We start from the raw sequence: 25,851 nt of genomic DNA on the forward strand, positions 1-25,851 counted from the left end.
CAACCGCGAGTTAGGCAACCAAAACCATAAGCTAACAGACTGCACAAAGGAAAGGCAAAAAGGGAGGGAAACATGGAGAAAAACCTGTCATTGTGTTCTTTAGGTGGGTGAAAAGAATACACTAGAAGTCCTAACTATGGAAGTCAAGCAGGACTTTATTTCACTAAAGCAGAAATTGTCAAGCATTGTCACGCCTCCCGTGGCTACCGCATTCGTACACACATAAGGGTCAAGGAATGATCACACACAGTTTATAGATAGAAATATGCAAAATACAGTGTCCTGTATAAGTATAGACAAGAAACCCTTTATCTGCAAGGCCAGTACACAAAAGCAGTGTCATTTATATTTTTTCAGGCAACCAGCTGTTGAAGGGACACTGTGAAACATCTGTCTTTGCTTTAAGACAAAGTTCTGATGCTACTGTCTCCGCAGAGGTCTATAAACAAAATGAAGTTACAGACCCAGTGAATAGCAGTGATACTTATAATTGCTGCACAGGTCCAAAGTTGTGGTTAATCCTGTATGTCTGACTCACTCTAAACAAAAGAGGCATCTTTCTTATAATGCTTTGTGAACTTTTACCTCAAAGTTAAGTGGCAAGTAAAACAAGATAAGAACTCATCCCACAGTCAGCTATCAGAGTGGATTCAATTCCCAGCCATCGCTCTACTTCAGAAGCCCTAGCTTTATCACTAACAGAATACATAAGGCTGTTCCAAAGTGACAGTGCATAAACCAAATGTATTTTAAAAAGTCTTTGACAAAGGCAAGATTTACATTACAAGATTTTGTACTATATACTCAGAAGAGCTGTTCTTGAACATGTAACAGTATTCATGGGGTTCTACTTCTGGGAGAAAAAAAGGAATGGAGAGTACTCTAAAGAAGTGTGCATGCTCTCTATGTTCTCTCATAGTCCAACACTCCACTAGGAAGGCAATGCCCTCCCTAGCTTTTTCCATTTCAACTCTGAGTGCTAAGAGTTAAGGGTTGCTTAGATATGAACAAAATGACTATTCCACAACGTTGATATAAGAAAGCACCTTCCCTTTGCACTTACAAGTACAAAGGGTACAAGAAAACAAATCTAGGATCTCTCCATTCATTATATTTCTTAACAGTTCTACAGCTCATCCATGAGCTAAATGGAGAAGCCAAATTAGCTCCCGCATTTTCCCTCTTTCTTTTTTTCCTAAGAGAATTTTGTTATCCATACTTTCTCTTCTATTACCCAAGGTAGGGATACTAGACACTGAAGGAAGAGAAACAACTGAACAGGCTCCTGCAATGCTCTCAGTGAAACTGTATTTTATCTCACCTTTTAAACAATTGCTTGTAATATGCACCTAAGACATACATAGCCTGAGTCTGAACTCCTTTTTCCTCAAGAATCATGCTGAAATGAGGTCACTACATTAAAATTGTATTTAGTGAAAATGATTATTTATTTCGAAAAAGGCAAATGTTAACAATAACAGGTCTTGGCAGGAATGTTCCATCTCCTTCAGATGGACTGCTCTTCAACATTCTTGCAGGTATATAATTAGATGCATCACAACATTATACTTAGTTTCACAAACAGGTACTGCTAGAGCTGCTAATACTTAAAAATGCCAGCACCAGCAGCTTTCTGTGACTCCTATTTGCCTCTATGTATGTACAGTTCCACTGGCAAATACATACTATTTGAAAATGTACTGTAAACTGAAATTATATCAACTCAGCCTGTGTAGTAAGGCTATATTTGCTGCCACTTCTAATATATATACTGTTAGAAATATGTTTTGGAAATGTCTGCTGCTTTAAGAGGCATGTCACTGAAAACAGTTACAGACAAATATTGTGGCACCTGAGTTCTGCATTAGAACAAATACAGATCCAGACAGCTTCTCTTTTGTGTTTAGAGAGTAAAGCATCAGACAGCTTCAGAAAGTCAATTAAAAAGAGAGACGGTGCATCTTAATCACAGGGCTTTTCCTATCTATTTTTTCCAGTAGTTACTTAAAACCACTAACTTGAAATCACAGTCACACACTGTCTTTAGAAGTTCACTCAATCAAAGGGCCAAGCTCAGAGTAATCAAAGATCTTAAATCACTGGAGCTCCCAACATCAGCCACAGGAGGATTAAAAATCCAGTAGCCAGAACTCAATTCTTCGATCTAGCGAGCACCAGCACATTACGAGAAGTCCCTAAAGCCCTAGATCACAGCCCAGCCTCTGCCTACTGTGGAGTTAAGTGGAAACCGTGTTTAATTCCTTAGGAGATCCTATCTCGCTAGATGAAAATAGATATTGGCCTCTGTGTGTAGGATGATTAGAAGAATGGAAGAGGATTAAACAAGATGTAAGGGGAAAGGCTCAGAGTGGCTCATTTACATGGTATTATGGCTGACAGATAGGTGTTAACAGAACAGAGCAACCTAAAGGCAAAACTGTATCTGAATTAGAGCTGTATTTATTTACTGAAGTTATAAAGGGATTAAGGCCTGTTTATTTTACCACATCCAGGACTGTTTTATCTATTAAGCATTTTGATGCTTACCCAATTGTTCTGTGTCATGCATTGCATAGCTGTTTGGGGATGTGTTTATCTTCATTTAAAACAGAAGCTTTTAAATGTTTCAAACATAAAATATAGATGCTAATAGCAGGTTAAACATGCTCAGATGTCTTCTCGTCTCCACTTCAGGAGACATTTTTAAAACAGACAATAAGAAAAGTAAAAAGCACAGTCAAATATTTTGCAGGTTGCTGACAGGGAGAACCAAGTACGGAACAGTATGTCACACACATGTGAACACAAAGGCAGTGTCACTAATGCTAAATCATTGCATTTCTATTAATTTATAGTTATTCAAAAAGCTTTAAATCAGACAGGGAAACGGTTTAGCAAAAAAATTCCAGACAGCCTAGATGACCAGTCGCTGGGAATCAATACAAAAAGCCAACTTAACATGTCATAAAGTAGCTCCCTTTTCACTCTGGCTGAAACCCAGTAACAGCTGCTCCCAGGTGATTCGATTCTCAGGGGACTACAGAAACCTTCCCTTCTCTGCCAGCAACACCAGAAAAATCAGTTTTGTATGACTCAGTCTCAGTGCTGCTTGACTGCTCTTTATAGCCTTTGCCTGCCTCATCCCAAGCTTGCACATGATGATGGTTAGTCTTCCCATTTCTTTTCATCGGACTTCCCAAGTTCCCCTTTTGCTCTTCATCAACTCAGCCCACCCATATTATCCTCTTCGAACTGAAAACTTCCCTGAACCACTTACCTTGCCCTTCCCTACTTGTGCTCCAGCAGATCTACCTTCTTCTCTCTCTCTCATCTTCCTGCTCACTACAGCACCACCACATTCGACAAGAAGGCCTAGCCTGTGACACAGCCCAAACCTAGCTAAATCATTTTGCACAAAGTCAGAATGCTGAGAAAACATGAAGACCAAGGCATAAGCAATCTTTCAAAGTCTCACTTTTCAGTCTCATACAGGACTAGCACAACTCAGTGTTATTATGGTTTTGCCCATGTTAGTACTCTCCACAAGAATACATTTACCAAGTCATTAGGAATCACACAAATGCAATCCCAGACTTATTAATCCAGTCAATACAATCAGACTTTTGCCTTCTGATGATACATGTTCTGGTTCCAGCTGGGGCACAACTGAACTGATAAGCTGTAGAAATAGGCATTCACATGATTTTTTTCAGCAGACAAAAAAGGTAGAAATAATAATTGTACCAAACTGTACAAAAAAAATTGTAATGTTTGTACAGTCTGAATATTCAGCTCCTTCAAAAAAGGACAGTTAATACAACTTTCTATTGTACTTTAGACTCAGTCCAGGTGAAAAAGAGGCAAAGCCTTAGGAACAGCTTCCATATACAGCAAAGACAGACTGTGGTTCTTTTCCTAATAAGGCATTACATTCTTCTTAGCTGAAGGCTTATTTCTTAAAGGAAACCATTTATGATGTCAAGAAGAGGTCTGCACAAATATATATGAAAGCAAACCCCATGCCCCAGAAAAATTATCATCATATGGGCAAGGAAAAGACATACATAGATGAACACACATCCCAACACAAAAGTACCACAAAAAAAAAAAAAAGAGGGGCAGAAGACATGAGTAACAGATTCAGTTCGTCCTTCAGAAAACACCTGTAAACCTTCACATCCTGTTGGGCAAGTAACTGCCTGTTAATATATGTAAGGATCTAGCAGGATGCCTGTAGCTGGATTCATGTCTCCATGTTCATCACACTCAGGCCCTCCTTCCAGTCACCTGAACCATCGCTGACTCTCTCAACATGCTCCTCAGCCATCCTGAGCACTTTCTGCAGTAATGTTCTCAAGTTTGCCTGCAGTTGAAGCATGACCTACTTACATTCCATTTTGAAAGGTAATGTGACCCTGACATTGTTGAAGATTTTTCTCTCAGAAGTGCAGTTTCTTGTATTCTCCTACAAGATCAGACTCTGCCATTAATACTTCAGATGTGAATACTGGCCCTGTTACGTCAGGTACACTGTTATGCACAAAGGAAACAAGACTGAAGTAAACAAGATTTTCAGGCATTAAATAATAATAATAGAATCAGAGACTTTAACTAGCCTTTTTAGAGCTTCAATGCCTCTTAAAATAAATAGGTCAGTGTTGATAGAAAGACTGGGCTCTGATTTATCCTCCTATATTTTCAGAACACTTTCCAACGTGCAAGTTGAATATGAAGAAAAACCACAGGCCTATCTGTTCATGCCTCTCTAGCCTTAGTATTGATATTAATGCCAACAAAATTAGTAATTTGACAATTAGTTTTCCACTTACCTGAAAAGACATGAAAGGCAGAGAGAAAGTAGTTTAACTAGATTATAATGTGGCTGTGACAAGTCAGGTTCCTGTCATGTTATACCCTTCCAACTTTAACATTTTCATGTCTTCTTGGCAGGTTATTAAAATAAATGAGGGTGTGTTGGACTGCTGTTGCACTTTTCTCTAATGGGAGTTCAGGAATTTGCAAGCCTCTACCGTAAATTGACCGATCGTGAAGTCTGAAAGAAGTTGGATAAAGTGGACAATTAGGAGCATTTCTCCACAGCTGAGTGAAATATTCCTTGTTATTTTAATAATTCAGGCAGAGGCTAATTTTCGGAGGCTGAGTTTGTCAAGATAATGTGCCTCGTGCTTGTCTGCTTGTCATTTTTAACTCAATCCCACATGTTACAGGTGCAGTCTAGCTTACAAAACAGGCAAATCACTCACAGTGGAATTTGCATACGGAATATAGATATACTGTACTAAGGAAAAGCAGACCGAGGAGTCAACAGATAGTTGTGATAGGAATGCATATGATACAAAAACTTCTGATGCTTCACAGCTGTTGTATTCCTCTTTATGCCGATATAATTAAAGGCATTATATGGCAGCATGCATACACAAATATGCATAACGTAAAGCACCACAAATTTCTTCAGTAAAGAGATATGGTGAGGCTACAGGATTCCCAAGTGGCATGCAGATGTTCTGGGTAGCCTCAGTTACTTTCTTCAACTTAAAATATCTTGATGTCAAAAAATGTGAAACTTGCAGGACTCGACTGAGAGAGTGAAGTCTCCTTTATGAAAGATGAAGGAGGTTCTACAGACATTATTACACCCAGCTTCGGGGATGCAAAGGCTACAAGGATTTTGAAACCTCCCACTCTCCTTTCTTCTCTACAACACTTACTAGTTGCTAGAGAGAGGCAGTGGGAATGGCCTTCTTAATATGCATTTCTCTCTCATTTTCTCAAACTGGACTTCTTGCATAACCTGATCACATACAGAAGGGAAGAGAATTTTAAAATTAAAATTTCTACAAACTTCCCTTGAAGATTTAAGACTTTGGCATGAGCCAGAAAAATTCCTTCCAAGGCAAAACAACTGTGAAGTTGCAGTGGATTAAACATTTCCAAGACTCCATGTCCTGAAGGTCAGCTTACATCTCTAAAATACCAGCCTATAATCTCCACACTGCAGCAATCTTGAGGAGCACATGGAATACTTTCAATGACATACCTTCGAGCCCCATAATCCCAGCAGCCCCTTACAACAACCATCAGAGTTGACATATAGGGAAGAAACACTATATAATGAGAATGCTGTTAGATGTTTACACAGAGAGCAAAAGACTTCAAATTATTTATGAAGGCTGGACAACAGCTGCATCTTAGTTTTCTCCATCATGCTATGTACATATAAATACACACATACAAGTGTATGTATGTGGTTTTATATATGAATATATTTCCTGATAAGCTTTTTTTTTTTTAAGGTATAGGCAGATTCAATTAATTAGTGGCATTTTATCATCTCATATGTTAAAAAATTTCTCCTTTGAGGCCATACAAAAGAACTCTTTGCCAGAAGACAAAGCAACACAACACTTCAAGCTCACCAGTCAGATGTCATGTGATCTCTGGTGTTGCCACTATTACCTGAATATTCAGATAATAATGGAACAAAACTACTATCTCCTTGTATGCAACAAAATAGAAGGCCATTTTACTAAGTAGGTTGAGGTGGAGATAGAAGATATAGATCCTCAATGGCAACAAAAAAGAGACAATTAAAATTCACGTGATCATGAAAGATCTCATGTTGGGAGATATGCTTAGCAGTGATGTGGCTTGAATGCTTAAAATAATACAGCACAAGAGCTTCTGCTCTCAAGCCATTCCTAGAGAACTCCAAAGCACCAAGAACAATCTGAATTCTGATATTTGCATGCAAACCAGGCTATCCATGTGTGAACATGCATATTTGTCATATATTATTCATTTCCAATTCCATTTTGAAAGTTTCAGTCAGGAAGCAAATCCAGTCCCAGGCAGCTGCAGTGGTCACTCACTCAGCATGAAGAATGAACAGCAGAGAGTGAACAGCTGAAGCAAGTAGTTCAACAAATCACTCTCAAAGATTATTCTTGTAAAATTGCCAATTTAATAAAGCACATCTGTAAACAATTAACTTGCACTCACAACAATTTGCAAACAATTCATGGAATGAATCACATGTTAGAAATTAGTCTGAACAGCTCTGGCCTTCATACACAAGGAACAAAAGACATTGCTAAATAATGAAATAGTAGAGATAGGGATTTGTAGCATATGCACACTACCCCTTTCTGATAATTTCACTCCAAAGCTTCAGAAAGGCTGCTGTGGTTGCTGCATCAGGATTGATGGAGAAAAAGGACAACATGAGTCAAAGATCATTCTCAAGAAACTTGCTGTCTGTGCAAGGGAAACTATCAGCAGCTAAGATAGGCAGCAAAACTCACATCTGATCAAGTGGGGTACAAGATGCCCAGAAGTTCAACACCAGATCAGAGTCAACACAAAATGTCAGACCTTCAGCTTGACAGGTGTTTTCAACAAGGGATAAAGAAAAGTCAACAAATCACAGTATTACTGAGATGGTGAGAAAAGAGTCTACAGTCTCATGCCCACGAGTACCATCTATGGCACATCAAGTTAAGAAAAAAAAACCAAAATCTTTTGTAGGAAAGGCAACAAAATGAGCAGAAGAAAAGCGTAAGCTGGTAACTTTGCTTCCTCTGCAAAGGCACAATGTCTCAACATGCTACTGATGCCTATTTACTCATTTATATCCCCCTCTTTTCAGGGGATTTTAGTAGGAAGCTTCTCCTCTGAACTCCCCAACCCTCTCAAAGGAGAAACAAGAAGGAGATGGCTTTCTTATTTAAGTGTCAAGCTTACGCTGATATTTATGATACATCGTTTTCCTTTACATAAGGTTGCAACATCAAAAAGCATAGCATAACTTCTGGTAGCACAGACCTCATGACCTTTCAGGACCAGCAATGAGAATGATTGAAACGTTTTGTCTGTTTGTGTTTCAAAAGCCATATAAAGAAGAAAAAAGGAAAAAAGTTATTTTTGTTAGGCAGGCACTTGATTTTAACGTGTGCCAACACACCGCATATGGAACTTAAAATGGCAAGAATATTACACCTGACATTTTAAATATGTAACAACAGAAACATCATGCCTGTTTGGTTCTCAGAATACCTTCTACTGGTCAAGGGGAAGAAATGAAATGCTATTACCAGCAAAGAATTGAGACCAAAAACTAACCACAAATAACACTGCAGCATTTAGGATTTAAAGGAACACATTCACAGACATTAATATTTAACTATTTATGTGCCTATTATTGGGCAAACCTAAGCTCACATACCTTGTCTCCTCAACACTTAAATATTTGAAAACATTACTTTGCAGAATGAGAGCATACTACTGCATATGATAATCTCTGCACGAACATGCAAATGTAATATTTTAATGTAAATGCAATGAAGGCCTTTTTATAAACTTACAAATAACATCAAAATATTACATTAAAATATCTGCACGCAGAACTGACTTTGAGACACTATAGGTTAACTGCTATGCTCTGTATTCTCAGCTTATTTAATATCTGCAGTTCTCTTCTGCAGAATCATACAATTGTTTATACCTGCATTTTACTACAAAGTTGCAGATGCAGAACTCTCAACTTTGCCACAGAACAGCAGAGTGAGTACATTCCTACCATCATGGTTACCCCTCCCCCCCTTTTTTTTTTTTTTTTACTTCAGCACAATTACCAAACAATGCCATCGTCTGAGTTGTTTGTGCAGCTTCACTTGCAATGTAGTAACAGAGACTGAAACTGGCTGAAAGCATCACCTACATCTTTTTCACTAAAAGTTTTTTTTTTTCCATAGTTTCACAGATTTGTCTGTGACTGTACACAGAGACATGCATAAGTCCAAGCATACTTAATCCTACACTGCTACACATAGTGAAGACTGAAATATTTCAGAGAGAATAAGAACCTGACGTTTGTAAATAAATTTTAATATTCACTGCATAGTACAATTTACCTCATACACTGTATGTTTGTAACTGAAATGCTAAGCCTAACTAACAGAGGGGTTAAAGAATCTTTGGTCCAACTTTGTGAGATACAAACGTGGACAGAAAGAATTACAAAAATTTAATGATTTTCCTAATTCATTATTTATAAAAAATACCTGAAAAATATCAGCGTGTATAATCAATGAATATAGAGATGTTATAATTAAGAAATACACGAGAAATTTAGGCTAAACAGGTTATCACACTAAAGAAGAATGGATGGAAAGCTTACCCTTGTCCTGGGCTCGCTGAGAAGACTCCAAGAGGAGTGATCTCCAAAAGAGATTCTTCCCCACTGGTGGTCAGCTCTTAAATGGGGTCTAGGAGTGGCAATGCTCCACCCCTTCCGGTAGCACAGGTGAACTACCTTCACCTGTGCTCTCAGGGCTGACTCATTGCTCACCTCAGATGTTCAATCAGAGGTTCAGACCATGATTCAGCAGTTCCTATACGCAACATATGGTCATCAGATATATAAAAGGCTTCATAAAAAAAGTAATATCTCTGCGTTCAAGATTTTCTCTACCTCAGTCAATTTAAAAATGGCACTGTAGCACCTCATACATGGGACTGGAAAGTGTAGAAATATCATTCCTATATTCCACATGCACCTTCAAGAAGACTGCAACTTGGTTCAGAGTTGTCAATCCACAGCTTAAACACAGCAAATGAGTTGAGTTGTGTTACGATGCTGTACAGTCAATGAATATAAAGATGTTATAATTATGGAATAAACAAGAGTTTGACAAAGCAGGTTATAATAACAAAAAGAGAACAGATAGAAAGCTTACCCGCATCCTGGGCTTGCTGCAAAACTCCAGAGGCGAGATGTCCTGAAGAGATCCTTTCCCACTGGTAGCCAGCTCTTAAATGGGACTAGTAGAGGTGAAGCCAGGCTCCACCCCTTTCGGCAGCACAGGTGAATTGCCTTCACCTGTGCTCCTGTGGCTGACTCATTGCTCGCCTCAGGTGATCAATCAGAGGTTCAGGCCATGATTCAGCAGTTCCCATACAGATACATTATATCACGATACATGCAGATGACAGTATGCAACTACATCATTATACAATTATGTAACTACACAAAGTGCACATAAAACTACACACATTAAAAAGAAACGTTCTACAAATAACTCTTCTCCCCTTCAGGAAGCTCTTAGAGAGAAACCCGCCTTTTACAGGAAGATTACAGTGATTAGTTCCAATAACTTGGACAGCTAAATAAATATTTACAATATGAAAACATACAGTAAAAACCTCATTTGCATTGACTTAGGTGACCTCATAAGGATTATCAATTTTTGCAATTAGGGTGTAAATAAACAGGATTAAAGAAGTCAAGGATACTGCATCACAGTGTTCTTTGTTCATTTACTTTGACAAGCACCATTTTGTTTTAATTGTGAATAATAATGCTTCCAATCATCTTAAAGTATTATGGGATGTTTGATAAAAGAGAACATACTGTGAAAAAGTATCTGCAAGGTTACAACTCTCTCTAATGGAGATAAGTTCAAAAGTAATTTTGATATAACAATACCTATGTTTTCAAAGGAGCATTAACTTCTTTTTCTTTCATTTTATGACAAGATTTTATTATGTTTTAGCTTCAGTAAACTACGGTTCCCCGTTATCAGTTGCTGAGGCAATTTTTTTATTTTTATTTTTAATTTCATGCTTCCACATACTTTTTCCTTACTTTACTTTTCTCCGGTGTTTTCAAGGGTACTAACTCAGTTGTGTAATCTTGGGCAAAGCAGATTCTCCATGCTTTGGCTTAGCCACCTATAAAAACTGTGTAAAATGTCGATTCTGCAGAATTAGCATGATGTTTAATCAATGTTCATAGAAGCACTTAGCTTCAGAAAGATAGGAGCATATATGCAGGAAGTATCAACACTGACAACTTCCTAAATTTGCAGCATCAGCAGGATGGTAAAAATGAGTTAATTCCTCTTTAAATGTTAAACCTATTAATGAGCCTAGTTTTTCACATTCTAGAGACAGAACATGCTGTTATTTCTCCAAGTCAGAGTTGCCATTTTGGTAATGCAGCCCAGCATACACTGGAAACGTATAGGGTATAATTGCAGTAATCCTAAGGCAGAAGGATTCAGAATCAGCAAGTTCCATTTTATTTTTCTTCAGCATGTAAAAGTGTTAATGTTTAAGAACAAGACTTGCCAATACATCAGACTGTCCTTTTATTGTTCCCTGTCTGAGCTGTATTTCCTATGACCAGTTCTGTTATCAGATTCCTAAAGCAGCAGCCAGTTAAATAACCGTTAATGATTAATCATCATTTCACAGGAGATCCCAGAACATATAAAATGCTAGATAAACTTTATAGCAAGGCAGAAACTGTGTGGCCTTCCACACCCTCACTTTCCCCCCTCCTCAGAACCACATGATGTAAAAAAGCATTGAGAAATGTTCTTAGTTCATTACCTGTGAAAGTCAATGGACAATTGATCAGGCTGTACTCTTGTTATTAGAGGTCACTATTAGAAGGTTTGTAGCACTGCTGCTTAGAAAGGAGACCAATTGTAGTGCAAATGCTTAGTAAGTAAAACAGCATGTTTTACTCATCATTAGCATTGTTTTTGTCTGCTTAAATGCATCTCTTTAAATAGATTTGTTGGTTAATAATATTTTAAATTAATGTCTTGTGTTGATCCTTAAAGAACAGATTGGAAACTGAAGTAGCTGTGCCTAATTAAGTAACTATTACTACTTCAATAATGGAACATGTGAAGCATTTATCTGCTTTCGTAGCAGATTGTTAATTTAAATGGCTAGCATAATAATAAACCAGTTAGAGTTAATCAGCTGAACAAAACTGTGCAAAGACAACATAAGGATTATTTTAATGCTAACTTAGAAAGATACAGCTGCGAAATATAATAATTAATAGAGTTCATGAGAAACTAATTTCTGAAAAACTGGACATCATTCTAAAACTACTCATGGGTAGAAGTCTTTGAATTTCTTCAGCATAATGACCTGAAAAGGTTTCACGTTCTAATGAGAAAAATTGACTTCTAGCAAGGGAGCTGGGATTTCTTAATCTCTGTATCAAAAGCAACAACAATGGCTATCTACAAGGCTGTAGCCCTGAAGGATTACACTTTAAGTAGTAAAAAACACTGAAGTGTGTTTTGTGTACTTTCAGGATCAATTAAAAAAATATGATTTATCACCTAACTCAAGGTTTCAGTTGTCTATGGGGTCTTAATTAAAAAAAAAAAAAAAAAGCCTTTCAAATTATCAGTGCTAAGTAGGTTATAGTTCTTTTGGGTAGAGGTAGTAGCAGCTTTTTTTCTGTTTACTTCTTAGGTTTTTGGTTTGATTGTTTTTCCATATACAGGCTTTCAACTAATATACTCAAACTTTAATAGAAATCTAGGTTTTTTTTTTTTGTGTGGGGGGGGGGGGGGAGGAGAGAAGGGGGGAGGAGTGGAAGTGGGGGGTAGTCCAGCCAGGAGTGATTTTTTAGCAACACAATTTGAAGAGAACACAAGTTAAAAGGATGAGGACTATGGCCCTACTGTATTTATTAATATAAAGCTACTTGTGTTCCATCAAGGTTTGAAAAACTTCCTACTTCTCTTCAGGACAGAAAGGGCAGTAGAGGGAAGACAAATCTTCATATTAACACCCAATTTTGTAAAGTTGGTAGAAGTCACTGAACAATCAGGGATGTTAGGTGCTCAACAAAACATATTCTTTGTGGACCTTTGCATATAAGCTCACCACAATCTCTATTAATCCATTGATCCTACAGCTATTAGAGACATTCCCAAACAGCATTTCTAAATGTAGAGCACATGCTTTTGCACGGATCCGTGAAGCGGAAGAAGCAGTTACTCACATTAACATACAGACATAGGAAATATATTTATAAACAGGCTTTTAAAGAATGACCTATCAAAGATACCTAGAAAGATACACACTGGGTCACTGTAACGCAATGGAAAACACAGCAATGACAGCAGAGCAGCAAGGTCCTAGGCTATAAGTGAGGATTTGTTAAAATGCAACAGCCTTAGGCACAGAAATAAAGGAAAGAAGCTACTTACCTTCAGAAGACCTCAAGTACCCAGGGATCTCCAACAAGATACATTTGAGTCTACTAACAACCCTTAAATGAGGTCTGTGAATGGGTGGATCCTGGCTCCATCCCTTCTGGTGCATTGCATACACCTGAGCTCCCCTGGGTTGGCCCTGCCTTCCTACCAAGTGCTCCATCACTGGTTCAAGCTGTGACTCAGCATTTCTGCAACAGTCACTCAACCTGAAAGAGTGAGAACTACAGAATTTAAAATTCCTTCTCAATAATCTTCTCAAGATCAAGAAAAATGTAAAAACAAACTAGGAGGAAAAGAAAAATATAAGAGCCGGTAAGCCAAACACTGTACTTATCCCCTTTATCAGCCTCCTTTGAACTCGCATACAGAACAGCCATGAACCAGCACATCCTCAGAAATGCCAGAGAAATGCAGATCTCTTGGTAATGTCATCTTCTTAAACATCTGTCTGGGCAAATACATAAGGAGGTTTGTTGTCTCACCAGCCCTTTGCCAGTCTAGAAACTGCCATTTCTGTGAAAATTCTAGTCCTTATTCACAGCTGTATCCAAAGTCCCTGTGAGCAGAGAGAGCTCTCTATTCATTACATGCACATTGTTTGTGTCATGTAACTGGACTACTATTTTGTTTTAAGTTGATAGGCTTTTTTGCTGACGTATTGTATACATATGAATACGTTATTCCTCTTTCTCAGCTAGAAACCACAAGTTGCAGAGTGAACATAAGAATCTGATGGCTTCAGCCTCTTGGGTCCTACTTAAACCAATATAAAAATGTACCTAATTTTGATGCTGAAATATTTTCTGGCATCAGTGTCTTCTCACAGTAAGCACTAAATGTTGCCCCATGAAGTATCTGACAATACAAAATGCTGCTTGTCTAGACAAGAAAACCATATATGGATGCAGCCCTAAAATGAGTGCAGAACACTCCAAATCTTTCAGATCGAACTGCTATACACATCTATTTATAAGTTCCAAGCTAAAGTTCATTTATGCTTTCAGCAAGCAGACTTTCTGTTCCAGGCTTCCTCAACATTACATGTATTACTAGTCCACTGAATGCTAAATTAGCAGCAAAGCAAACCTGCTTTGGTTGCTTACTGCAGGTGAGAGATAGAGAAGTAGCAGGAAATCAGAACATGTAGCAACTGTATACAGAAGTGAATTCTCCTCCAAAAAGTCAAAACAAAAGGATGAAGAAATATTAATTACCCTCTCTGGGAATATCTTCCTCTCTTAGCTCTCTTAATGGAAGCATAGTCTACCTCTTCATAATAACAGCAGTCATTTCCAGAACTTGCATAAAAGTAATTATTATCAAAGAATATCAAACCCACAAAATAGAAAAATGTGAGAAGAATAAATTACCAATATTGAAGTTTATGAAGACTAGCAGAAATTATTTGAGAAGAGACTGCCAATCTTTCTGTACTGAAGCCATATTTGAAAAACTGTGCAACAGTCTGCTCTTGGAATCACAGAATAACCAAGGTTGGAAAAGACCTTCAAGATCACTTAGTCCAAACATTCATCTACCACTAATATTCCCCCACTAAACCATGACCCTTTGTATAACATCTAAATGTTTCTTGAACACCACCAGCTCCCTGGGCAGCCTGTTCCAGCGCCTGACCACTCTTTTGGGGAAGAAATTTTTCCAAATATCCAAATTAAACCTCCCCTGGTACAGCTTGAGGCCATTTCCTCTAGTTCTATTGCTAGTTACGTGGAAGAAGAGGCTGAGCCCCACCTCACCACAACCTCCTTTCAGGCATTTGTAATCTACAAGGTCTCCTCTTCTCTAGACTAAACAATCCCAGTTCCCTCAGCTGCTCTTCAGAAGACCTGTGCTCCAGACCCCTCACTAATTTCACTGTCCTCCTCTGGACAAACTCCAGGACCTCCATGTCTTTCTCATAGTGAGGGGCCCAAAACTGAACACAATACTCAAGGTACAGCCACATCAGAGCAGAGTATAGGAGGATGATTACCTCCCTGCTCCTGCTAGCTGCACTATTTCTGATACAAGCAAGGATGCCATTGGCCTTCTTGGCTACCTGGGCACACTGCTGGCTCATGGTTAGCTGAGCGCTGACCAACACCCTCAGGTCCACTTTTTCCACAGTCTTCCAATCACTCTGCTCCAAACCTGTAGCATTGCCTGGAGTTGTAGTGGCCAAAGTGCAGGACCCAGCATGTGGTCTTGCTGAACTTCATCCCATTGGCCTCAGCCCAGCAATCCAGCCTGTACTGATCCCTACTCCCAGGTAGATTGACATTTCCAGCTAACTTCGTGTCATCTGCAAACTTACTGAGGGCGCACCCAATCCCCTCATCAAAATCATCAATAAAGATATTAAATAGGACAGGTCCCAATACCAGCTGGATTTAACTCTTCACCACCCCTCTCTGGACCTGGCCCTCCAACCTGTTCTTTACCCAGCAAAGAGTGTATCTCTCCAAGCCACAGGCTGCCAGCTTCCCCAGGAGAATACTGTGGGAGACAGCGTCAAAAGCTTTGCTGAAGTCTAGGTAGTCTACGTTGACAACCTTCTCTCATCCAGAAGGCAGACCACTCAATTACAGAAGTAGATCAGGTTGGTCATCTACATGGAGAGATCCTTACCTCTTCTTCCTTGCTGCCTCAGCCTCAATATGGCCACTTTGCCTTCTCTACCACAGGAATAGAACCTTATCCAATATCATCTCACAAGGTGAGACACTGAGTTCCCTAGTGAGGAACTGGTACTCCATAACATTTAGGAAACTGATCTTTAAACTATTTATTTTTGAGAACTTTGAGAGATTGGCAGAGCAGCAAAAGAAAGACAGAGTACCTAAAAGGAAGAAAATGAGAGAAAGTGCTAAGGTGAACGATGATGAGAGGTTTAGGTAATGTGGCCTGTGAAGAGAGATGGAAGGAATTACATCTTGCTCAACTTCGTAAAAAAAAAAAAAAAAAAAAAAAGTACTGAAAAGAATCTCCACAAATATTTTAAGACATGATGATCAATATTCTATCCTACACAGGAAGAGGGACACAAAAAGTAACCAGCTTCAATGAAAGCAGAAGGCAAAACTTCAAGAACTGTTACGATGTGAAGATCACCTGGGAGGCTGCAGAATCTCTTAAACAAGTGCCTGTGAGGGACAGGTTAGGCATATCAATCATACAAGGATGAATAGAAAAGTACAGTCTGGCCTTCTGAAGTCCAATCCTACATTGCTAAGAAAATTATCTGTTTTGTAAGCGATAGAGGGAATGCTCTCAGGGTCCTTCGTGCAGACTGCAAGGCTGAGGAAAGGTTTTGCAGAGCCCAGAGGCCAGGCAGTATAGTGCTTAGCTTGGAAAGGTCCAAAACAAACAATAGGGAGCATCAGGACTTGGCTGCTCCTTAGGGGAAGGGAAGTAGGAAGAGGAGAATAACAGTAAGTCAAGCAGAAACTTCATTAGTAAGGACACAAACCCACGGTACCTAAAAAAAAAGTAGTCTAGTAGTAGTGATCACATTAAACAAGAGTCCAGATTGTGAGACAAGTCTTTTCACAATAACAAATCCACAGCAAGGCTTCAATGTCCAGAAATCAGCATCTACCTCAGGGGTACATATCTAGGCACTGACACAGCTACAGTAAGGGTCAGAGGGGCTGATCATAAATACATCTCTCAAGCAAAATGGGGACAAACCCCACCAAGACCTTCATTCACAGCAGCTGGGCCTAAAATCATGCAGTTTGGCCAGATTAGCACTGACTATAGGGAAGCTGGTGCACTCCGAGACCTGATAAATCCTTGGGAAATGACACAGAAATAAATATTCTATTCATTTACCTTTCTTCATTAGGTACCTCTTAGCGTTTTTTGTGCTGTTTATAAATATTTTCAGCAAACTTCTACTATGATGTACTTAAATGTTTTCAGTTGTCTCTTCAAAGATGCTGGTACAATTCCAAAGTAAAACCAATCCAGCATAATAATATAAAATCCTGGCATACACATGGATACTATTAAACTAAAAAAACTTGCCTTCTCGAAATGAATAAACCTACAAACAGGTAGAAAATTATAGTAAAGGAGTATGAATGTTTGAATTGCTAATATTAATTACCATGTTTCATAAACATTAATAATATTTTAGTCAGATTTTGTTAAATAGCTCAATTATTAATCAATTCTCTAATTGCTGTATTGTAGAAATGGAGAGATGAGGTTTGTAGGTATCCTTGTTGGTAGAATAAATAAAATTAGTTGAAGTTGTGCTGTTGAGTAAAAGTGATAATCAAAATTTTATTACCAATTAATAGAAACGCATTAAATTTTTTGCTAAAAAAAAAAAAGGTTCTTGTATTTAAAAGCTGCGCAAGTACATGATCAGTGTACCCAGCTCCCATTCAAAGATCATCTTAAGCTCTCTCTAGATATTCACCTTACCTTCTAATCTAAAGCTTGTGCTTGCTACTTCACAGCCAGCATTTGTTCAAGCCGGCTTGTCAAATACACAGTTCACACATTCCAAATGCCAGTGATAATCTACAGTATGATCACCCATGATGCTTTATCTTGGGAAAGCAAGGAGCAGTATTCTTGTATTAAGAAAACATAAATAAGTCTGCAACATGACAAGTCTCAGATCTCTGAGACTAGGCTAGCCATGCAAAGTTTCACTTATCAGGACCTACAATTTTTAAGATCACTTCTATAATACATTTGAAAAGTTCTCCACCATGTTTGGCTCATGTGTTGGAAATTTAACACTGTCTGTTAGATAATACAATGATTTTTCAGATCTTCTCTAAGCCTGGCACAGAGAAGATGCTGCTTCAGTTTTTATGTTCTTTCTCTCCAACATTAGTCTTTTCCTAAATTGGCACATATCTTAGGAATTATTTTACCTGTGATAACTGCTATCAACTTATTCAATGCGTACAGTATATGCAACTGTTTCTTCTTAACATTCTACCATAGAATGTATAATCTAATGAATTAATTCAGGTTAGTTGATGTTTAAAATGATGGAACTGGCCAAATTACACTTACTTGGGTTGTTTTAAGAATGTGACCAATATTAAAACTAGAGACTGATCATAGAATCATAGAATGGCTTGAATTGGAAGGGACCTCAAGGATCATCAAGTTCCAGCCCCCCTGCCACAGGCAGGGTCATCAACCTCCAGATCTTGTACCAGACAAGGTTGCCCAGGGCCCATCCAACCTGGTCTTAAACACCTCCAGGGATGGGGCATCCACAGCCTCTCTGGGCAAAATGATGATAGATTATGAGGCATTGTGTTAATTATTTACATTAAGATTCCTCCACCTCCTTAATCTGCCAGTGCCCAGAACAGCGTTGAATACTTTGGCATATTTCTATAAAAAGGCCCTTGCATTATTAATCACATCCCAAGACTAAAAAAAGACTGTTGTGAGATCACAGGTTTGTGAGACAATAATATTTGGGAACAAAAAAAAAGTGAATGGACCAAATGTGCTAAAGAAAAAAAAAGACAAGTAGAGACCTTTTTCTTTGGATGTGAATTCTGATAGAATATGGTGTCATATATTAAATACGTCTCATTCTTTTTTCAATCAAATTATTTTCAAAAAATATACAAAAAAGATTTCAAAGTTTTCTTGTTGAAATCATTCCTACCAGATACAGGCTCCAATTCTCTCTTTCTTTAAAAAAAAAAAAAAAACAAAAAACAAAAAACGAAATGTTTCCTCTGGATATCTTTGTTTTAAAAAGACATACAAGATACTTTTGTTTCATGAAAGTTACAAGCAGGTGAGAACTTAACAATTAATTGTATGTTTTTCATACTAGTAGTGCCAATTATATGCTGTTTAACCTATTATCTAATTGCATGCTAGTGCTGGCTTCAGAGATGGCATGACATTAAGTCAGACTTGTGCTGCATTCCCCAGCAGTGGAATATTCAATTATTTGTTCTGACTCATGTAATTCCCTGTATTCCAAGCTTGTTAATGTCATTACAGGGCTGAAATAAAGTGATTACTCTAAATGAGTATTTATCCGATAGGCAATGCAATTCCTGCCCCCTCCAGCTGACAATAGATGATTGCTCTCCACTCCCTTCCCTGCACCTCCCCCTTCCCTGTCAAGGAGGAAGCCATAACATTGTGGTGCTCTGTGAAATACTGTCAGATGGCGTAAAATATATATAATAAAATAAAGGAAGCGCAACCTTCCCCGGCAGAGTTAAAGCTAATGACCACTGCTTCCACTCCCAGCCAGTGATGACAGGTTGAACTAACTGATAATGGCATGCCTGCTGTTGAGCTGGCCACTTATGTTATTTCTCTTGACATGGTTCTGGGGAAGGCCTAATTTTTTTGACATTTGACCATGCAAATTTGAGTCCTGATACATTATTCTGCATTTACATCCTCCCAGTGTTGCTGTTTAAAATGTGCTACAAGCTCCTTGAGCTCAGCTAATAAAGGCCACAGAATGAAAGAAAGTTAAATATGAATGTAAGAAGAGACCTAAATGAAGGGCTAGCTTGTACATCTCAGAGATGACCTTCTGGAAATGAGCAAGTGGAAAATCCTTTTTAAAGCAAATGGTAAAAAGTGTAACACTGATTTTTTTCTTCTTAATTTTTTTTTTTTTTTTTAAGATTCTAAAATATTCACAAAAAGGAAAACATTAAGTTTTACACAGACATTTCTTCAGTCAGCAATTCAGCTGAGTGTATTTTAAGCCCAGGTTCCATTAATGACTCTTAGTAATACACCTTTCCCAAAGAGCCAGAAATTCATAGTGCTTCATTAAATATAAGGAAAAAATATGGCTCTTTTTTTTTTTTCCACTTGCTCTTAAATTTTGCACATTGTTGAAGTCCAAATGTATTACCTGCGAGAAAACTCAACTTTTTTCCATCTCTTAAAATTAATTTGTATGAATGTACTGCTTATGAATGGCACCAGTTTGACAGCTCTGAAAAAAGCACATCTCTTTTTAGCTACAGAGCCTGTATAGGTTGAACCACAGTTTTAAGTCTTTTACATCAAATCCAAATAGTTCATACAGAGGGAAAGGTCAGCTTTCCATTGGCCCTCTACATGGTCTGGAGTCATGAAAGCTATAGTAAAAGTGTAATTCCCAGGTTTTTCTCTGTTGTCTTCTCTCTTATTGACTCTGTTTATTAAGTGAACGTCTCAGTACATAAGTCAATATTCCCTAAACTCAATAGAAATTTTTCTGGCTTATGTGCTCTGCTTCACTCTCACATAAAAAAACTCCAATAATGAGACGGCTGCAAGAGGATTATGCTGCATGCAGCCTCCAGTGTCTGGCATGTAGTTAGCACCCACAAGGTATCAGACTTCCCCCAATCACTCACCCTGCAATATACTACACTTAGAAAGAGCATAAATCGACACTACTTAGCACAAAGAATACAGTAATCTGCCACGAACAAGAAAACTTTGACCACTCTGCAATCTGGACATCCAAGTAAACCATCCACTCTAAAGCTGCCACATCTTGTTTATTAACAATATTTATTCATACTCTGCTTAATTTCCTTGCAATTTACTATGATTTTCACAACTAAAACCTCTGCAACACAAAAGGAAAGGCACACTCTGAATGATATCACTGATAATGCACTATATCTCATTATTACATTATACAATATCATCATATTCTTTACTATCTTGGGATATTAATTTATAGAAAAAAAGCAAGGTAACACCAAATGCTTGATTCCTTTTATTTATTTATTTATTTATTTATTTATAATATCTGCTGGCATTAAGATCCAATTTTCAAATTCCTTTTTTGATGAATATTTCAAATGTAAAACACAAATCTATTTAATCTGACTAACACTAGGGAAAAATCAATGATCTCGTTGCTCACTATCCCCACAGATATGAAGATACTTCCTTCAGTTTTCAAGTGCTTTTTTTGAAAGACCAACACTGGTGTCGCATAGATCCAGTTATCTTGTGGTCACACTGAGGACAAAGAACATCCTCTAAACAGATGGTCTCTCCAGAAGACTCACTCAATTTGTTAATCCTTAATGTGTCTCCTATCCTGATCAGCACGGAATAGCTCTATGAGAAGAATCCTTTTGGTTTATCAGCTTCCCAGCACTAATGAAGAGCTACTGAACAGTCTCTTCCCCTTTCTCTGTGGCTTACACAGGAACAGGGTGATGTCCTCCCTTGTTTTGTGAAGGAGCAATAGTGACTGGCAGCCAGCTACCCCAAAAAGCATCAAATAGAGGAGTACAGCAGTCCAATATAATTGTGCATATTCTTATTTTACCAAAGAATTGCCACTTCTCCTATAATACCTGCTGTTAATAAAGTATTTCTTCAAGCTACTTGCAATAACAGTTTATCCTTTCCTCCATTTCTTAAGAAATCTAATTAAGAATAAGTAACAGAGACACTGTGCTGTACCAAGCAGATTTTGCCTATTGTTTAACAGAAGGAAACCAAAACAGAAACAAACTGGAGTATGTATTCACTGTGTAGATGGTGTGAGCGAATACTGTGTGACCCTGCATGGAGCCAGGAGTTTGACTCGATGATCCTCGTGGATCCCTTCCACTTTGGGATATTCTATTATCTTATGATTTTGTGAAAATCAAGGGAGGATGGAGATTATAGGTTTCTTCTTTTTTTTCTTTTTTCTTTTTTTCTTTTTTTTTTTTTTACTGAAGTAAATGCTAATGACATTTGAATAGCCAATAAACTAACTGAGAAATGAATTAGATCATTAGAATAAAGCTTCCATTTGGGTAAATATCAGTATCTTTATTTGGTCAGATAGTGGCCATAACAGCAGCAGCACCTTAAAAAATCCTGTATATTTTTATTTTGTACAGCTGTATAAAATACATTCTCATCATACTAACACATTAATCATCTTGAAAATCCCCCCACCTCAAGCTCTGTTTCCTCCCTCTGCAGCTGAGGCTGTGAGGAAAGCCATGTGAAAGAGCTGGCTATGCAATATCCTCCCACCAATACTGCAGTTAAACTATAGACAATACAATCTAAGGCATATACTCCAAATCAAATAGCATTTTCCTCTGCAATACTTTAATTCCTCCAGGACTGATATCTGAAATAAAATGTCAGCATCTATGTTGGATATCCATGTTGCAATTTTTAAAATGACACTGTAGGCATAGGAAGTCCCAAATTTGCTTTCTTTTGGAAACTTAACAGATACCTGCAACATTTGCTTTCCTAAAAGGAAATCACATTTTAGCACTGCATTTTCCTGGGAGAAAAAGTCATGAACATGCCCATATTCATCACCACTCTGTTTTAGTAACCCAGTAATTCAATAACCATGAATCCAGTAATAACAGAAAATAAAATCTCTGAGGCAGTGACCAGCTTTTCAAAAACAACAACAACCAAAACTGTGGTACAGGCATATTTTAGACACTGCAGTGCATTTGTCTGGAGGGAAAAAAGATCCAAAGGCATAGTGATGTGAGTGGAAATTGGAACAGGGAAAAAGACACTGACCAGAGGTATAAACACCTTAAAGAACAAAATTCTTCCCCTTTCACCATTGGAAAAAAATTCCACTGAGTGCAAATGCTGCTCAGTAGTTATTTAGTTTGAAATGTTGATGTCCAGCAATGTAAGCTCAGGGGTTTCTAGATTTACCCAAACTGTCTCCATTTCACTACCAATGTTTCTCACCTAAGCACTTCCAGGAGAAACGAAGCATTAAAATAAATGCTAAGAGATGACAACAGGATTGGATCCTATTAGCCCCTTTGTGAAGAATAAAAACATATTACTTTCTATTCTCATTCAACTATACGAGTCTCCTTTGTGAGGCCAGTTTATTACAAGTATTCTGTACCAACAAAAGAAAAACTAGAACTTGCAAATACCTTACAGTTCTAATTTAACTTGTGTACCACATTACAGCACTTCAAAACTGTGGGGTCTATATTTACACAGATTCAATTTAGCCTATTTCTACAGCAAAGCACTTTCAATATTAACATTTTCCTGTTTGCACCCCACAGTAAATAAATAAATAAATAAATAAATAAATAATGGTAGAAATACTAATATGGTTCATCTTAAGGCATTAAATACATGTATCTATACTACTGCTCTCTGCAGAATGGAATTATGCTGCCTTGCAATACTCTCTTTCAAGCCACAGTATATTTTTAAAATATGTACAATATACTTATACTTTGAACTGCTATTTATGAATAAGATGCCATTCAGAGAGACCTAGACAGTCTTGAGCAGTGGGACCAGGTGAACCTCATGACAACAAATTCAAGTGCAAGGTCTTGCACCTGAGTTGTGGCAACCCCCACTATCAGTACAAGCTGGGGGATGTAAGGATAGAGCATAGTCCTGCCAAAAAGGACTTGGGGGTACTGGTGGATGGTAAGCTGAACATGAGTCAGCAGTGTGCTCTTGCAGCTCAGAAAGTCAACCACTTTCTGAGCTGCATCAAAAGAAGTGTGGCCAGCAGGTTGAGGGAGGTAATCCTGCTCCTCTACTCTGCGCTGGTGAGGCCTCACTCGGCGTACTGCATCCAGATATGGAGTCCTCAGCACAGGAGAGATGTGGAACTGTCAGAGCACATCAAGAGAAAAGAGATAAAAATGATCTAAGAGATGGAACACCTTGCTTACAAAAACAAGCTGAGAGAGCTGGAGCTGTTCAACCTGGAGAAGAGAAGACTCTGAAGTGACCAGAAGGTAAATGGGGATGTAAGAAGAAAGGGGACAGACTCTTTAGCAGGATCTGCTGTGACAGAACAGGGGGAAATGGTTTTAAACTAAAGGAGGAGAGAATTAGATTGGATATAAGGAAGAAGTTTTTTACAATAAGGCTGATGAGGCACTGGAACAAGATGCCCAGAGAGGAAGTGGAAGACCCGTTCTTGGAGACAGTCAAGATCAGGTCTAGCTGTGGATGTCCTTGTTCATTGCAGGGGAGTTGACAAAGATGACCTTTATGGGTCTCTACCAACTCAAAAGATTCTTTGATTCTGTGAACTCACATTGTGAGTCATTAAAGACTCCCAGTTCCAAGCCCCTGCCATGGGCAGGGACACCTCCCACTAGACCATGTTACTCAAAGTCCCATCCAGCCCGGCCTTGGACTCCTCCAGGGATAAGGTATTCACAGCTTCCCTGAGCAACCTGTTCCAGTGCCCCACCTCTGAGTTAAAAATTTCTTCCTTATATCTAATCTAAACCTCTCTGTTTTCAGTTTAAAACCATTATACCATGTCCTCTCAAAGCATACAATTTATCCTTTCCCAAGATAGGACCATGTTTTATGAAATCACATTACACCCATGTAGATTTTCACATTGCAATGGAAAAGTATTTAGACAGTAGCTGCATCTTTAAAAACGCGCCCTGAATTACTGGCTACTTATTAAAAACTGCAGCTGTTATCAGTAGAATGTAAGGGCTATTACAAGGATTTGGAATAAACTCATAAAACTCACAGATAAGTAAGTAATAAAGCTTAGCTCCCTGCTTAACCAGGTTATCAACAAGAAAATCAGAATAACAAGTTCAGTTAATGCCTAATAGGAGAAAACTGGTCTATGCAGAAGAAGCAAGTAGATCCTTCCCAAAGACCTCTATTTCTTAAAATCCCATCTCTTTACAAGATTAACACAGGATTAATATCAGTGCAGCTGTATTTTTGTCACTTTAGCTAACCACAAATATTCTGCTTCTACATGACATTACCTTAATGCTAGCTAAGTATAACTTGCCATGCTCTGGGGTTATTTGCTGTTGCAATTTTAGCTTGCGTTCATACTTTGTCCCAAGAAATAAAAAACCCCTACCCTACCTGTCTAAAATAACTTTTGCCAGAGCCCTGTTCGTCTGTCCCTACTTGCAATTTCTGCTATCTTTGCAGTTTCTGTTATTAATATATATAACCTCGATTAAGCAACAGAGTTAAACCACAGGCTTTCTGCTCTATTAGGCCTTATGCTCTGTTAGACCACAGTCTTTATGCTTAGGTTATAGGAGTGACCTGGATTTTTCCATCTTTCAGAGCATCTATATAGTAGCAGTTAGTTAATCTGAAGAGAAAAAGGAGCAACATGTAATGCCTAAATCTTAACCATGAAACATAAAAAATGTGTTTAGAACTCTGAACCAGCAGAGGTTAAATTAACATTGAGAAGCAGGGTAGCAAAGAACAAATAACCTGGAAGAGACTGAATGCCCAAAAGAGAGGCTATAGTGACACAAACTGGAAATGATATGACAATAAAGAAAAAACTAATAAACAGTCAGAGCTCCTGTTCAAAATACACACATTGATTGATGCTTCTAAAAAGAGAAAAGTCTAAATCCAAAGAGAAAGATCACGGGCTGCAAAGTGCCCTGAAACGCAGATCTGTGCTGCAGAGGCACTGTGAAGGGAAATGCCATCCTGGGTTCCTCCATTCTGTTCCCCTGTGGTCCTGGGAACCCCAGGAGGGACAGCCCTGGCAGGTCCAACACTGCCTGCAACATGAATGAATTTTCATTTACTACTGTTTCTTCAATATCACTGCCAGAAAGAAGCACAAAGAAGCAGTAGTATGGATTGACAAGAGCACAAAAAAAGAAGGGGGGGGCAGACTTGAATCAGAAGTGGAGGAAGAGGAGAAAATTGGGCAGTGAAGCATGTGCTCCAAATGACTTCAGGTAAATCAATGGCAGCTGCAGAAAAGTATCACCAACACTTCAGACAATCCTGAAACAGCTCTGCCATAAAATGGCACTCTGACACAGCAGCAAAC

Source organism: Meleagris gallopavo, chromosome 3 (genome assembly GCF_905368555.1).
Source record: "Meleagris gallopavo chromosome 3, MGAL_WU_HG_1.1, whole genome shotgun sequence".
NCBI classification, from domain to species: domain Eukaryota; kingdom Metazoa; phylum Chordata; class Aves; order Galliformes; family Phasianidae; genus Meleagris; species Meleagris gallopavo.